The 16762-nt window shown below is 42.9% G+C and overlaps 1 long non-coding RNA gene across 1 annotated transcript; it reads left to right on the top strand.

Annotated features, from left to right (window-relative positions):
* The first annotated feature begins 15004 nt into the window (after positions 1-15004).
* LOC139434413 (uncharacterized) lies at positions 15005-15843 on the top strand. Its single transcript, XR_011643761.1, has 2 exons — positions 15005-15113; positions 15309-15843. It is a non-coding gene; the product is annotated as an uncharacterized lncRNA (long non-coding RNA).
* The last annotated feature ends 919 nt before the right edge of the window (positions 15844-16762 follow it).

Raw genomic sequence — 16762 nt, 5'->3', positions numbered from 1 at the left:
TCTCCGCTGACTCTAAGGAGCATACAGTGGAAGATGCTCACAAAATCTGCTTGGGGTTCTCAAGACAGTAACACGGAGCTACAGACTCCAATTCGCTGTCACCCCCCCTCGCTTCTCGGGCATTCTGTAAGGTATTTACGGAGGTCGTCCGGTGAGGGGTCTCTGGAACAGAGACCTCCAGCGGGCGCACATAAATTACCTGGAGCTTTTAGCGGTGTTCCTCACTCTAAAACGCTTTCTGCCTTTTCTCAGAGGACATCATGTCCTCGTGAGGACAGACAACACGACCACAATATCGTGTATAAACCGCCAAGGGGGTTTGCGTTCTCTCCAGTTACACATGCTGGCACGCAAACTGATCTTATGGAGCGGCAGACGTCTCCTCTCTCTGAGAGCGACGCACGTATCAGGAGTGATGAACCTCGAGGCAGTGCTACTGTCCAGAGGTGCACCACTATATGCAGACTGAACTCTACATCCAAGGATTGTGAGTCAGCTGTGGGTGCGTTACGGCAGAGCCGCGGTAGATCTGTTCGCATCAAAAGAAAATGCTCAATGTCAGCTGTTCTTTTCGATGCATGATTTAAACGCACTGTTAGGCGTGGACGCGCTCGTGCACGATTGGCCTCCGGGCCTTCTGTACGCGTTCCCACTCCTGGCTCTGATACCCCCAACTCTGGCCAGAGTGAAGGTACAACGCCACACTCTTATCCCTTGTCCCTGCGTAGTGGGGGCAGCCATGGCAGCCCCCACTACGCAGGGACATACTGTCTCAGGCGGGGGGGGCGATCTTTCACCCACGCCCAGAGCACTGGGCACTATGGGCCTGGCCCGTGAGTGGTACAATCTGAATACAGTGGGACTCCCTCAGAAGGTGATAAACACTATTCAGAGTGCAAGAGCTTCCTCCACCAGGTCTCTCTATGACTGTAAGTGGAGGGTGTTTGAGGAGTGGTGCCTTCAAAAAGGACACATCTCCTTTCAATGTCCTGTCGGGGTGATTTTATCATTTCAACCGGACTTGATCGATAAACACAGAGCTTTCTCTACGATCAAAGTGTACCTGGCTGCTATTGCTGCATGCCATGTGGGCTTTGAGTGAAAGACGGCTAGCCAACATCCTTTGGTCTGCCGTTTTATGAAAGGGGCTCGCAGGCTCCTCCCTGTTTCCAGGTTACTGGTGCCCTTATGGGACTTGGCAGTGGTTTTAGATGGGCTCAACCTGACCCCATTTGAACCCCTGGAAGGAGCTGACATGAAGCACTTGTCACTCAAGACAGTGCTGTTACTGGCCCTGGCATCCGCCAAGCGGGTCAGTGACATTCATGCACTATCTGTATATCCTTCATGCACTCAGTTCGCCCCAGGGCAAACAATAGTGTTGTTGAAGCCCAACCCTGCCTTTATACCAAAGGTGGTTGGTTCATGTACCCCAATTGACATTGAGGCATTTCCTCCGCCACTGTGTCCCTCCGGGGAACAGCAGCCGGATTGGCTGTGTCCAGTCCGTGCTTTACGAATGTATATGGACAGATCAAAGGAGTGTTGTCATAATGACCAACTCTTTGTGTCCTGGGCTAACCCTCACAAGGGCAAGCCCGTTACTAAGCAACGGCTCTCCCAATGGATTGTGGAGGCAATTGCTTTGGCCTATACGAGTCAGGGGCTGCAGGCACCTTCGGGTCTGCGGGCTCATTCGACTCATGGTATGGCTACATCCTGGGCTTTGTTCAAGGGTGTTTCCATCCAAGACATTTGTGCAGCGGCGAGCTGGTCCTCGCCGCTCACTTTTGTCCGCTTTTACAGGCTAGACGTCTCTGCTCCTAGTGTGGCCCCGAGCAGTGCTGGGCACCTTGTTGAGTCAGAGCTCTACCTGTTAAGTTCTGGTTGGTTTGGTGATTTTCGAGATAAGCTCATCTGGCAATACGGGAGCTACAATTTCCCATAGTGAGACATCGAACGGAGTGTTATGAACGAGAACTATAGGTAACTTACGTAACCCCAGTTCTCAGAGTAACATGTAGTGAGATGCTTATTTTGAATGCGACGTAGCGCAAGCTACTTATAGGGGGTGGATTCCCTGATGCTGACGTCAAGATCACCAGCCAATCAGGATTGGCATAATGAGATTAATGCTTCTGTTTGCTCCGCGATGAGGCGCATCCCATAGTGAGACATCTCACTACATGTTACTCTGAGTCCTGGGGTTACGTAAGTAACCTATAGATTTAATTACAAAAGGCGCTTTCACACCAAGTACTTTTCCGTACTTACTTCATCAGAAGTCTTTAGTTCTGATGAACTAAAGAGCAGATCGCGTTCACACCGGAATAAGTCCCTGAGGGAGGATTAGTCAAATGTGGGTTTACTGGCAGGCCGCAAACAACTTCACGGCGTATACTGCCACCCGAAGTCCCCGGCCAGAAGTCCCCGGCCCGAAGTCCCCGGAGTTGGGGACTAGCTTCAGTAGAAGTTGGGGGGGAAAAGGTTCTCGTGATCTAAGTTCTAGTTCCGGATTTTTTTGGTGTGAACGCACATTTACGGAACTATATCGGATTCGGAACTATACTGTGAAAAGTACTGAAAGGTTTGAAAGCGCCTAAAGCCAGTGTTACAATCTCTCTTTCTGTGGATTACTCAATGGCTGTTGCTCAGTTGGGTGTGGCTTTGACTGTGCGCAATCGAGGCGGAGGAGCATACCACCACATTCTATTTGGAGGATAAACAGAAACAATTGTAAGTTCTTCAGTCAATGTTTCGACCCAGTAGCCTAGTTCAGGTATTTATTTAGCTGATTAATAAACTAGCGCTTACCTTCAGCTACATAAATACTAATGCTTTTATAGCTGCTGTCTTCGCTCCACGTGCTACTAATATTTGCTGCTATCATTAGCCAGGGTTGTTTAGCCTAACCTTTTTGTAATATTATTACAAAGTCTGTCATTGGGGCTTTAGCTCCATGTGTTAGTAATATTAGCTGCTATTGTTAGCCACGGGTGTTAAGCTTCAAGTGTTAGTAAGTTTAGCTGCTATAGTTAAAGCTAAACACCTGCGGCTAACGATAGCAGCTAATATTAACAGGTGGAGATAAATGCCATAGTAGCTAATATTACTAACACGTGGAGGTAAACACCGTGGCCAACAATAGTAACTCCTGTCCCTTAGCAAAAAAATCTATAAAATCCTATAGAATCCTATAGAATCCTATAGAATCTTGTAGAAATCTATAGCATGTTATAGAACATAGTCGTATTTGTAAGCCATGCTAAAGAATTCTATAGAATACTATAGAAATCTCTAGATCATTCTGTAGAATACTATAAATGTGTACTTTTCTATAAACTTCTATAATTAAAACTATAACAATCTAAAGAATTCTATAGGACAGAACCGACTCATGACATATCTGTAGAAATCTATAGAAATCTATAGAAATGTGTAGAAATCTATAGCATTCAAAGAAAACATGCATGACATTTTCTCTCTGATGCAACCTATACTAAATTCTATAGAATTCTATAGAATTCTATAGAATTCTATAAAACTCGTCTTTAAATTGGAATAGAGAAAATCATAGTAATCTACATCATTTTGTGGAACTGAGCTGCTTTGCAAAAGCTGTATGGGTCCCTTTGAAATCTTTACAACTGTATACTGGATGATGTGCCCAATTAAATTATGTAACCTATACATAACCATATACAACCATACAACATATTGGAATGGAACTCTAAACTGAATGAATGTCACTGTCCTTGTAATCTGATGTCAATGCTCCAGAATGTCTGTGACTGCATCTGTATGTATACATTGATCACTTTTGTTATGTAACTAATTATCTGTTACAACTGGAGATTAAAGCTAAGTGACATATAACAATATCTATTGTTAGTGTGAGTCTGTTATAAACAACTCATTGGAGTCTGCAGTACTCTACTCTGTTTTGCAGTCTATTATATACTGTAAAAAAAGATCGTAATTTTACAGGACATAACTGTAAATGTTTATAGTAAGTATCATGTTTTTTTAAATAACTTGCAAAATCCTGTAAAATGGCAGATATTAACTATAAATTAACAACCCAAAACATTATTTTCAGTATTTTGACAATAACCACAAATAACGTTTATTTCCTTTTTTTTACAGTAAATTTACTATATAATATTTACAGTATTTTTGCACTTTCAGAAAATAAATGCAAAAAATAAAAAGTATTATCTGTAATTAAATATGTAACTCGTAATATAAAAGTGTATTACTATTATAAGACTTTAAGATTTTCTTTGTAATTTTAAGGTAATCATAAAACTGTAAAAAAAAGCGTCAACTAAAAAAAACGTAAAATGTAATTAAAACCTTTTTACATACATAATTTTCTCAATATTCGATTGAATCCACCACAAACACAAAATATCCAATGTTGAAACAAAAGTAAATAAATATGTTCTCATTAAATTCCTAACTTACTATATTGTAAACATCTACAGTTGACAATATCATTAAAACAAATTAAAATGATAGAAAGTGGAGACATTTCTGCAGGGAGGATCAAGGTTTAAAACACACACTGTTATTTACTCAACAAGTCACAGTTATCCTTGTTTTATTTATGTTGCTGTTTTTTTTTTTTCTCCCATTGGTCAATACACAGTAATAAGCCTTAGTTTTACAGTATAATGCAGTGGTTCTCAAACTTTTTCTGTCATTCCCCACTTTGAACAGGTGGGCCTTTTCAAGCCCCACCTGTTCCTCATCGCTCCAATAAAATGGTAGGCCAAGCTTAAAATGGTCAAATGTATCGTTCTATAACGGGGTCGCCAACTTTTTTTAGGATGAGGGTTACTTTCAAAAAGTAAAACAAGTCGTGAGCTACTTTTACTCCTCTTTTTTGTTTTTTTGCAGTGTATATATTTAGCACATTTTAACATTATTATATGCTACCTTTAACCTTTGAGTGCTGTTTGGGTCTGTGGGACCCGTTTTCAGTGTTTACTAAAATAAAATGTATGCAATTTAATTATTTTAACCTGCTTTATTTGGTGGTGGACGTCACGTCCTCGAGGGTCCGGGGGCATGCACCCCCAGGAAGATTTGTTTTAAATGTTGAAGTTGAATGCATCAATCTGGTGCACTTTGAGCTAGGGCTGCTCAATTAAATCGTATTTTAATCGCAATTACGATTTTGGCTTGCAACTATTATGAAAACAACATAATCGAAATAAAATGATTTTATTTATTTTTTAAATAGGTTTTTCAGTTGAATTACACTTAAAGTTCAGGGTAATCAACTGTTAAAAACATACTTTTCAAAATATTTTCTTCAATAAATTGATGTTTTTCAAAGTAAATGGTTAATCGTTTTTAATAATCGTGATATCAATTATTGACCCAAATAATCGAGATTATAATTTTTGCCATAATCGAGCAGCCCTACTTTGAGCCCAACATGAATTTATGGATACAGCTCTCAACACTCAGATGAAAGGGAGCTGTATACTTTTCAATAATCCAAACATCTTTAGAATATGATCACAACAAATCATTTAAACTTGTTTATTCTTATCTTATGTTACCTAGTTAGCATTCTTTCTTTTTATTTATGCATATTTGACTAATCACTCCCCTTTTAAACTTTTTACTGTCCTATAGTACACATTGGAATGATTTCTTACTTTATTTTGTACAACTTTATTAAATAGATAAAGGTGTGCTCTCTCTCTTGCTCTCTCGCTCCACATTGCTTTTCTTCCCGACTGCAACGCTGTTGTGTGTGTCTGTGAGAGCGTTTCACACGTGTGTATGAGAGATTTTTACCAGTGGCGAGCCTGTCTCTGAGGGCCTAAGATATTCTACAAAATAATATTTAAAAACAAATTATATTTTTCTTTATATATTTCTTTTAAATATGTTTTTAGTAATATTTGTCAATAGTTTTACCAAAAATAACTTGATTAAATTGTATTTAAAATAACATTTCCAAAGAAATAGATCCTTTGAATCTGCCTATTCAGTTTCTGTTTGAATGTGAAGGGTTAAATGAAAGAAGCTCCTCTCTGCGAGTCTGTGAAGACAGGAGCTGATTGAACGTCCAGCTATGAATTCACAGAGGGCCAGCTCAGAGCTATTTAATAGAAGAGTTACGACATCTCCGTTCACTCCAATGGACCACTTTTTTACAGCAATGGCGGATCGTGGAGCCTCTCAATCGTTCCCCGGAAGTTAGCGCCAAGGCTGGCAGAGCTGTGGATTTGCAGCATAATACACCGTTCGTGACGGACTTTTAAAGGTAAGAAGAAGTTTAAAGATTTATATTGCCGATATTATCAGTACATCTGATTCAAATGAACATGTGTATTAAAGGATGTCAGTGGATTATCCCTAAATTAGTAGATTTAGGGAACGTTTACAGATAACAGATTAAGCTAGCATACCGAAGCAAGTTAGCAACACACGTTGAACAGCCTTTTAATGGTAAATTCCGTTCTCTTAATGTCATTTCGTCCAACATGTTGAATTAGAGAAGAGGGGCTTCTAAACGGGATTGTATGCGGGGGTGGAGGGAGTTAAATATTAGATAAATATAACTTTGGTGCATGTAAGAGTGAGTGTTTTTAGCAGAGCCATATTGTGTCCTTGTGATTCTGTTGATTATTACCTGTCTGTATAATGTTGCAGCTCAGCTGATTTTGGATTGATGGCAAAGGGAGAGGCACTTAAGTGAGAGTCAAAACACAAGGTACGTTTAATACTACTGTTTTATATAAGTAAACACCTTATCTCCCCAAGGCATTTCCCATCCAATAGGTGTGCTGTGTGTGTATAACCCTTTCTCCTGTCTGTTACTCCCTCTTTCAGCACAAGAACCAGAGGGGGATTCAATGGAGCCTGAATACCTGCACTGAGACCCTCACCCTGCACCCTGAGTCTCAACTCTGTGTTTTTCAAGCCTTTCCCTATTTGTTTGTATTAAACAAAACATTAAGCTTTCCCAATGGTGTGGTTTTCGTTTTATGAAAAAGTGTAAATGCAGTGTTTGTATATAATTACATCACATATTGTGTTGCTGTTGGTCGTGAAATTGCTCCTGCAGACTTGAGCCAGCCATTTTTTCCTCCGCTCTGTGTCAGTGGGGAAGCCGTACATTCGTACTCCTTTCTCTGAGCGATTTGAGCATCCCCAGGCAGCACATCAAACCATGGTGGCTACTCGGAGGCAGCACAGCAAACCAGGACAACACGGAGGAAAAGGCACCGACAAACTGCATGATATGCTATTCAATGTTTATTGAATTCCATGTATTTGCAATGGATGTTCCTAAAACAACACATTTAACATCATCATTATCATCATATGCTGCTAGTCCTGCTGCTGCTGCTAGTCCTTTGATAGTCACCTGTCGGTCTCCTGTCCTTTCTGAAAGCCATAAAGATGACATTAGTCATTTAGATAACTTGTGTCCTCAATTACCAGGGGATTACTGAAACTACCATGAATTTAAGAAAATGTTAGAAATGAATCTAATCTGAATTTTAAAGCATTACTTTAGATCCCCTCCCTCTAAATGTATCAATACACATTAGAAAGTGATGCTCCTGACTACCATACAAGTTTAAGAAGATAATATTGGTTTGAAAGAATTCAAAGCTATAAATAAACAGCAACAGGCTCTTTAACAAGGCACTGTTAGTAACTTGTAAACTAGTTGTTCACACTAATCCTAATATTATCACTTAATATTAGCAAATTCGATTTTATTTTTTAAAACATATTGATGTAAATACATACACATATCGATTTGTTGTATAAATATTGCAAATCAAAACCTTTATTCACTAATAATTAACAAAAATCGTAGTTCTATCTCCTGTTATCTGTCACGATTGTCATGTTATGTCACGTTTGTAGGTTTGTCTGTGTTGGTGTTTTTCTTGTCTTTGGGTTTCCTGGTTTCCTGTTTTATTGTGTGAAGTGTTCACCCCCGTTTCCTGCCTGTCTGCTTTCTGTCTGTTTCCCTCCCTGATTACCCGATTGTGTTCACCTGTTGTCCTTGTGTTTCTCCTCCCCTGCCCAGCTGTGTCTTGTTCTGTGATTACCCTTCTGTGTATTTAGTCTAGTCTTCCCCTGTGTTCCATGTCGGTTCATTGTTTCCCCTCCATATCTTTCCACGGTCTGTGTTCCTTGTGCTGCTCGTTGGTTTTGGATATTTTGGATTCTGCCTTGTTTTGCCACAGCTTTATATATTTTAATAAAGCTCGCTTTTCGTTATTCTGCATTTGAGTCCTACCTGCTTCACCCATTCGTAACAGAATGAACCGACCAAATTTGGACTCAGCAGATTTCAATGTTTTGGCCCCACAGGCGGAATGTCTTGGGTATTCTCTGGAGTACATTTTTTACACCTGGAAGAACGCCTCATCTAGACGGGGTAAAGAGGCTGCTTTGAAGGAGGCACGCCGGGAGGTTGCTCGCAAGCCCTGGCTCAGGAGCTTGTTGCCGGAGTGGCTACAAACCTTTTCAAGTAGCCCTGAGGAATTGGCACAAGCTTCTAATCCTTTCCTGGGATCCAGCTACTGTCCTGTTGAAGGTCCACAGAGTCTCCAAAAAGCCTCTAGGAGACGCAGGGCCAGGATTCCAGCCCGTGCTCCAACAGCCATGATCCCGGCTTCAGTTCCGGTTTCCACAGCCATGGATCCATGCACCAGTACCGGCCCGCAGAGCTATGTGTCCTTGCTCGATTACCTGGCCCACACAGCCATGGTCCAGGCCTCTGTTCCGATTCCAGCGGCTCCAGTTACAACCTCAGACCTTTTCTCAGGAACCCGTCTGGCGTTTGGAGGTCCACGGAGCCTCCAAAAGGTCTCTGGAAGATGCAAGGCCAGGATTCCAGCCCGTACTCCAGCGGCTCCGGCCTCAGCAACCATGGTTACAGCCCCAGTTCTGGCCCCAGCAGCCATGGTTCCGGCCCCAGTCCTGGTCCCAGCTGCCATAGTCCCTCCTCAGGTCACTTTCCTAGTCCCTTCTCTAGTCACTTCTCGAGTCCCCTCTCCAGTCCCCTCTCGAGGTCCCTCCTCTAGTCCCTCCTTTAGTCCCTGCTCTAGTCCCTCCTTTAGTCCCTCCTCGAGTCCCCTCTCTAGTCCCTCCTCGAGTCCCCTCTCTAGTTCCCCTCTCGAGTCCCCTCTCGAGTTCCCTCCTCTTGTTCCTCCTCTCTCCTCTAGTCCCCTCTGGAGTTCCGTCTCTAGTTCCCCTCTCGAGTCACGTCTCAAGTCCCTACCCAATGTCCTGGTCTGTTGGAGGTTCCGCTGGGGGTCCTGCCAACTCCATGTCCTGTCCTGTTGGAGGCCCCGTCGACTACTCCTCTGCCGGGGGTCCTACCAATCGTATGTCTGTCCCGTTGGAGGTCCCGCCGTCTACTCTCCTGCCGGGGGTCCTGCCAACCCTTTGTCCCGTCCCGTTGGAGGTCCCGCCATCTGCTCTCCTGCCGGGGGTCCTGCCAATCCTATGTCCTGTGCCGTTGGAGGCCCCGCCGACTACTCTCCTGCCGGGGGTCCTGCCAACCCTTTGTCCCGTCCCGTTGGAGGTCCCGCCGTCTGCTCTCCTGCCGGGGGTCCTGCCAGCTCCTTGTCCCATCTCGTTGGAGGTGCCACCGACTGCTCTCCTGCCGGGGGTCCTGCCAACCCTTTGTCCTGTGCTGTTGGAGGCCCCGCCGACTGCTCTTCTGCCGGGGGTCCTGCCAGCTCCTTGTCCTGTCCCGTTGGAGGTCCCGCCGACTACTCTCCTGCCGGGGGTCCTGCCAACTACTCTTCTGCCGGGGGTCCTGCCAACCCTATGTCCTGTGCCGTTGGAGGTCCCGCCGACTGCTCTCCTGCCGGGGGTCCTGCCAACCCCTTGTCCTGTTCCGTGGGGGATCCTGCCGAAGCCTGTCCCACTGGCTCCGGTTCCTGTTCGGCCGACACCGGGTCCTGCCCGGCCTCCGGAGCTGTCTGGTCTTCGCCGTCGAGCCCGGCCCCCTGAGAGCCGCGGTCTTCTCCCTCGAGCCCGGACCCCTGAGAGCCGCGGTCTTTGTCCTCGGGCCCGGCCCCCTGACTCTTCCTGCCGCTGCTTTTGCCCTCATGCACGGCCCCCTGAGTTTGCCCGCTGTGGCCTTCGCCCCTTTTTGAACTTTGCCTTGCCCCCAGGCCGTCCACCCGAGACCCCCTCCTTGGTCTCTGCCTTGCCCCCGGGCCTTCCGCCCGAGACCCCGTCCTTGGTCTCTGCCTTGCTCCCGGGCCTTCCGCCCGAGACCCCCTCCTTGGTCTCTGCCTTTCCCCCGGGCCGTCCGCCCGAGACCCGTCCTCCAGACCCCCTCCACCCACCCTTTCTTGGCCCTAGTTATGTGTCCTCCCTCCGGTCCCCCTCCACCCACCCTGCTGGACCTTTTTTTGGGACGTCTGGGATCCGTCCCTTGAGGGGGGGGTTCTGTCACGATTTTCATGTTATGTCACGTTTGTAGGTTTGTCTGTGTTGGTGTTTTTCTTGTCTTTGGGTTTCCTGGTTTCCTGTTTTATTGTGTGAAGTGTTCACCCCCGTTTCCTGCCTGTCTGCTTTCTGTCTGTTTCCCTCCCTGATTACCCGATTGTGTTCACCTGTTGTCCTTGTGTTTCTCCTCCCCTGCCCAGCTGTGTCTTGTTCTGTGATTACCCTTCTGTGTATTTAGTCTAGTCTTCCCCTGTGTTCCATGTCGGTTCATTGTTTCCCCTCCATGTCTTTCCACGGTCTGTGTTCCTTGTGCTGCTCGTTGGTTTTGGATATTTTGGATTCTGCCTTGTTTTGCCACAGCTTTATATATTTTAATAAAGCTCGCTTTTCGTTATTCTGCATTTGAGTCCTACCTGCTTCACCCATTCGTAACAGTTATCAATGCATTCACATTGCCCGCCATGAACTTCCGGGGAATGATCCTCGTCTACATGAACCACGTGACGATAACCGTTTTTGGACTTCCGGTGTCGTAACTCTTCTATCTATTTGGCGCTGGGCCAGCTATAGTAACTGAACGAGAGTAATGTCAAATGACAGTACAATTGAACAATCATATCTTCCCTCTAAATGGGTGGGCTTTATTATCGCGGACTTTATGACAAGTTCCGCCCGCTGTGAAACGTTTCTTGTTTCCATAGCAACAACAACTGTCAACAGCGTAAACTTGCCTTCAAAATAAAAGCATGCAAAATTACACTTAAGACATACAACTGGGTTATCTACAGGTGTTGTTTTGTGTGGTAGAGGGTCGCTTTTCATTGATACGTTTTGCACCCCGGGCGGGTCGTTGTTTTGATAATCCACCAGTGTATAAATAATAAATAAATGTGAAAAAAAAATTTAGCGACCCACCTATCACATCTCTGCGCCCCACACTTTGAGAAACGCTGGTATAATGTATGGTTTTCGGATTCTGGCCGACAGCCAGAGCTACGGCAATTGAAATAGAATTCAGCCAAAACACGGCAGACAAGTCAGGCATGTTTGGAATGAGTCCACAACATCCTCCTGCAAGCTACAGCTGTCTGTCTGTATGTCTGCTGCAGGATTTTATGGATTTATATCGGGATCGTTTTACACGTTAAATATTAGCATCGGGACGTCAACAAAGAACAGAAGACTTGAGATCTGGTGAGTCCTGCAACTGTAATGGAGTTAAATATGTATTTAGATAATCCTTAGTTTGTGAATGTTTTATTTTTTATTTAAGGTTACATTTCTTCTTCTAGTTAGCTGAGTTTCTTCCCGTTAAGTTGGTATTCATCATTAATAGGTTGTTAAATGTTAAGAAGCCCTGACATGCTGTTTCTTGCAAGATGTTGCGCCCGGAAAACCTGGCTTAACAGGTGGCTGCTAACGTTAGCTTACAGTTTATTGCAGTGCTGCCCCCCCACCCTCTCGTCTCCAACACGGGAGAATTACACATAAACATGCAGCGGGGTGTCACAATGTTGTCGCCAAGTTTAATGTAAAGTTTCACAGCTTTCTTATAGCGGAATCTAGTTTGTTAATGTTCAGTAACAGCTAGCATAGCATAAACAGCTAACCGCTAACGTTTGGCTAACTTGCTAGTTAGCTCTGCTCTATATATTACAAGCTAACATGACTAGCTAATGTCACACTGTGTGAACTAAAATACTTTTTGTATTACTACATCATACATGCTTGGTCCAAATCACTGCTAAAATTAATTATTTTTGAAAATGTATAGTAAAGAAACACTCAGCCATGCATGAAATAACATAGCAAAAATAATACGGGTAGCCTAATGTTTGACCCATGTTGTGCCTTAGAAGTGTAGTGATACAAACATTATTTTTATTCAAAAAGTAAGAAAGGGAAAAATACAAATTGGTGTTGATCCAAAACAGGTTAATTGAGGAATACCTGGAATCCTGAATGGTTAAAGTAATTTATTGCAAAGATATTTACAATTAAAACTAATTCGGGTCACTTTTGACACATGTTGGTTGTATGTTGTTGTGTAAGAAAGGGTTAACATGACGGCTGTGATGTTCACTCTTTTTACAGAGCACCAGTGGACAGCGAGGACTATGGAAGAGAAGATGTGATGGCTTTGTGTGGAAAGCTGCTGACGCCAGCCTGTGTTGCTCATCAGTCTCTCCAGGCAGCACCCAGCTATTCTTCCATCTTGGAGATGAAAAGACTTTGATATGTGAGTAATAACTAACTTGTGTCTAACATAGTATTGAATGTGGTTTAGGAAAGTATTTAAAAATACCCCACATTGTACATGTACAGGACAATCAGACCTTGTTCAACAAAGATCATAAGACAATTGTTTTGTCTTTGAGGTACAGCCGCAGCAGAGAATCTGAGTTTGAAGAAAGCACTAACATTTTATTTAGTGTTGTTTAATCAATCAATATTTACTGGTCTTGAATTTCCTCACTGGATTACAAAATGCTTGAATCTTATTGTACAGGGACATTATGCAGATTTAATCACCTGAAGATGAAAATATAGATTCATCGATATGTACCATTTTAAGGAAATAGACTGTTATGCAGCTTTCACACCAGCGCTTTTCAGTTTCTAGCTCCGAGCGGGAGCTTTTCTGGTTCAGCTCCGGTTTCCCTTTTCAGCTCCCGCTCTGTGCACACCGCCCACTGGCGCTCCAGAGCTGCCCCTGCTGCGTCATGACGTCACCGTTTACATCGCTGATTTGCTCCCCAACGGCAGCCATTACGGCGCTCACAACAACAACAACTGCGTCGGGTCGATGATCGTGTTGCTTTTAATCACATGAAGCCAGAATAAATTGAATAACGACTTCTCCAACCTTATACTTTTCTCCAGAGTGCCGTGGTTCATTGTTTATTAATGTGTTTCTGCAGCATTTACCGACCGCTGCAGTATTGGCTGCTCTTCCACTGGAGTTTATTCTCCCGTTAGCTCCCGGTTAGCTCACACTGCAGCGGCCGCTCTAAAGTATTCACTGTCCGACTCACACAAGCAGCTGATGCATATCCCCAGTTCCCCTTAGCCTAAGTGAATGTGTGTCAGTCTGAATTGACGCTGTTTGGTATCACAACACTGTTATGAAAGTTTCTCTGGTATAAAACGGGTGATGTTAGCATAGCAACCGAAGCTAAACTGACTACTTGCATCCGATAGCTGCAATAATACAAAACAACACGTCTGCCTCTCTCCACAATGATCGATAACAGTGAACGGATAGTCAAAGTAAGGTACAAATAAACAGAATCACACGAAGCCTGGTTAGTGTTGCCTGACTTTATAAAGTGTGTTTATAAGCACACTGCTTGTAGGCAGGCATGATAGTCGACCCATGTTCAGGGGAGGTGGGTTTAGTTTCCTGCACGCCTCGACGTAAGAGAGACGTAAGCGACGTCGCCTCTTAGCTCCAAAGCTCTTGCCTCTGGACCGACAATTTTTTGGAGCTGGAAATGAAGCGGATTCCGGAGCTAAGAGCCGGCGCCGCTGCGGTGTGAACAGGAAAACCCGGCGCTTTTCAGGCTCTAGCTCCGAGCCGGAGCTGAATAGGCGCTGGTGTGAAAGGGGCATTAGTGGTATTGACCGAAGCTCCACAGCTGTAGCTAGGCGCTGCTAATGAAAACTCAAGTGCTCAATTTGTTGGTTTTTCTTTATTATTAAGAATTGAGCAAGCATATCTTCCTCTTCGAAATCCCAGTTGTACTTCGCTAACACGTAGTGCCTGGGAGGGTGTGTTTGATTGTTCCCACCCTTACCTCACTTATGGACTAGGTCATATTAGACAAGCAATCCAGTGGTTAGTTTTAGGGTCACCTCCATTGTTTTATTTTTTATTTATTCACTTTAAGAGAAAGGGATTTCAGAAACAAGTCTCACAAGTTTGTCTCGAGGTAAAATTAACAAAAGCTAACTGTTGTTAGACTATGTTCCCCCCTTCTAAACTTATGAAATAATCAATGCCCTGATAATAACATCCATCATTATGGTTTACTAATAGTTATCACTTCACTTCCTCCTCCAGCACCTGGACACAGCAGGAACCTATGCCAGGATCCTGTTTGTGGACTTCAGCTCTGCCTTCAACACAACCCTCTGGCTGGAGGCTGCGCACCATCAGGACCAGAACCTCTCTCCCTCAGGACCAGAACCTATCTCCATCAGGACCAACACCTCTCTCCATCAGGACCAGAACCTCTCTCCATAAGGACCAGAACCTCTCTCCATCAGGACCAAAACCTCTCTCCATCAGGACCAGAACCTCTCTCCATCTCTCCATCAGGACCAGAACCTCTCTTCATCAGGACCAGAACCTCTCTCCATCAGGACCAACACCTCTCTCCATCAGGACCAGAACCTCTCTCCATCAGGACCAGAACCTCTCTCCATCAGGACCAACACCTCTCTCCATCAGGACCAGAACCTCTCTCCATAAGGACCAGAACCTCTCTCCATCAGGACCAGAACCTCTCTCCATCAGGACCAGAACCTCTCTCCATCAGAACCAAAACCTCTCTCCATCAGGACCAGAACCTCTCGGCACCTCAACAAGGCCCGCCCCCCCCCACTGACACTTTACCTCAGCCACAACGCAGACTCTGCATGGAGATCACAGGATGGTAAATAATGCAATGTTTAAATATTGCTTACTGCCAATATTTTATATTCTATAATTTATTGCATTCTATTTCTTAATATAGTTCGCTATCTGTGTAGTTTTTACATTTTTTTATTTGTATGTATGACACCTCCTCATACGTGTGAACATACCTGGCAATAAACCCGTTTCTAATTCTGATCTTTTTGTACTCTAGGTTGCACTGCCACGTCTACAGTAGCACAGAATGGACACAGGAAACATGATTGGGCCTCAAGTTTTTTGCAGCCAATATACATTATCCTACAAACTTGGGATAGGAGGGTGAGTGAACAAGTTATCCATTGGTTGGAACCTACATCCCCATTGTTAGACGTACTAAATCCTGCACACTGCTCCTTCACATTGACAATGTGAACATATGTCGCCATTTTGCCATTTCTGTTATTTTCAGTTGAATGTTTCAAAGTAATCTTAAAAAATTCAACTTACTTTTTGTTTCTACTGTTTATAAGTATGATGTTTAAATATGAAATGCTGTATTCATTAGTTGTACTATAATTCTACAAATATTTTTAAGTTTTCAGAGTAATTGTTTCCTACAGAACATTTTGTGATGTCATTTTGTTGAACCTGTTTGATTGGAATATGTTAGAAAAAAGCTGTAAAATAACAGTATTCTAGCTCTTTAGGTTCTGTATTTATTTTAGTGTTTGATCATACAAATCTAATAAAAGAAAATGTAAAAAACTGTTTTTCTCATCAGAACTTTATTTAAGGTATTTTAATGTAACATTTTAAGACAATGGATTTTGAAAAGAGAGGAAAGTTTCCTCTAAAATATTTAAGGACAATTTCTGTATACTAATTGCTTTTGCACTTTATTTCAGTTAAAGTATTTTACTTTAATTTTATGGTTTTTGTTTGGCAGCCTGCTGCCAGTCATTTGACCGTTTTTTCCGGTTTTTTTGCCCATAGAAGTCTTAGTGCTGTACTTTTATTAAACGTTATTGACTGTAAAAAGAGCAGATACATCTGTAAAACCTGTAAAATATTTAAGGACAATTCCCGTAAATTAATGTTATAAATTCTGCAGAACCATTTTATAGAAAACAATAGCAATGTTCTATAGATTATTTTGCAGAATCTATAGTAAAATCCATAGGTACATTCTATAGAATATTTGCCAATATTCTGCAGTATATTCTACAGAAATTCTATAGAAACATCAATAGATTCTATGGAATATAGGTCACAAATTCTATGGTATTCTCCAGAACAGTTCTATAGAAAGCATCCATGGGGTTTTCTATAGGATTCTATAGACTATCTTCTACAAAAAAACCATCTACAGTGTATATTTTCTATACTATAGTATTCTATAGATTATTTCCCAGAATCTATAGTAAAACACGTAGGCAATTTCTATAGTATATCCGCAAAAATCCTGTAGTATTCTACAGACATTTTGTATAGAATGTGTCCATAGATTTTTCTATAGATTATTTCCCAGAATCTATAGTAAAACACGTAGGCAATTTCTATAGTATATCCGCAAAAATCCTGTAGTATTCTACAGAAATTTTCTATAGAATTTGTCCATAGATTTTTCTATAGATTATTTCCCAGAATCTATAGTAAAACACGTAGGCAATTTCTATAGTATACCCG

This window comes from Pseudochaenichthys georgianus, chromosome 9 (assembly GCF_902827115.2).
Source record: "Pseudochaenichthys georgianus chromosome 9, fPseGeo1.2, whole genome shotgun sequence".
Taxonomy (NCBI): Eukaryota; Metazoa; Chordata; class Actinopteri; order Perciformes; family Channichthyidae; genus Pseudochaenichthys; species Pseudochaenichthys georgianus.
The sequence above is the reverse complement of the archived record's forward strand: the minus strand, read 5'-3'. Positions and strand labels throughout refer to the sequence as shown.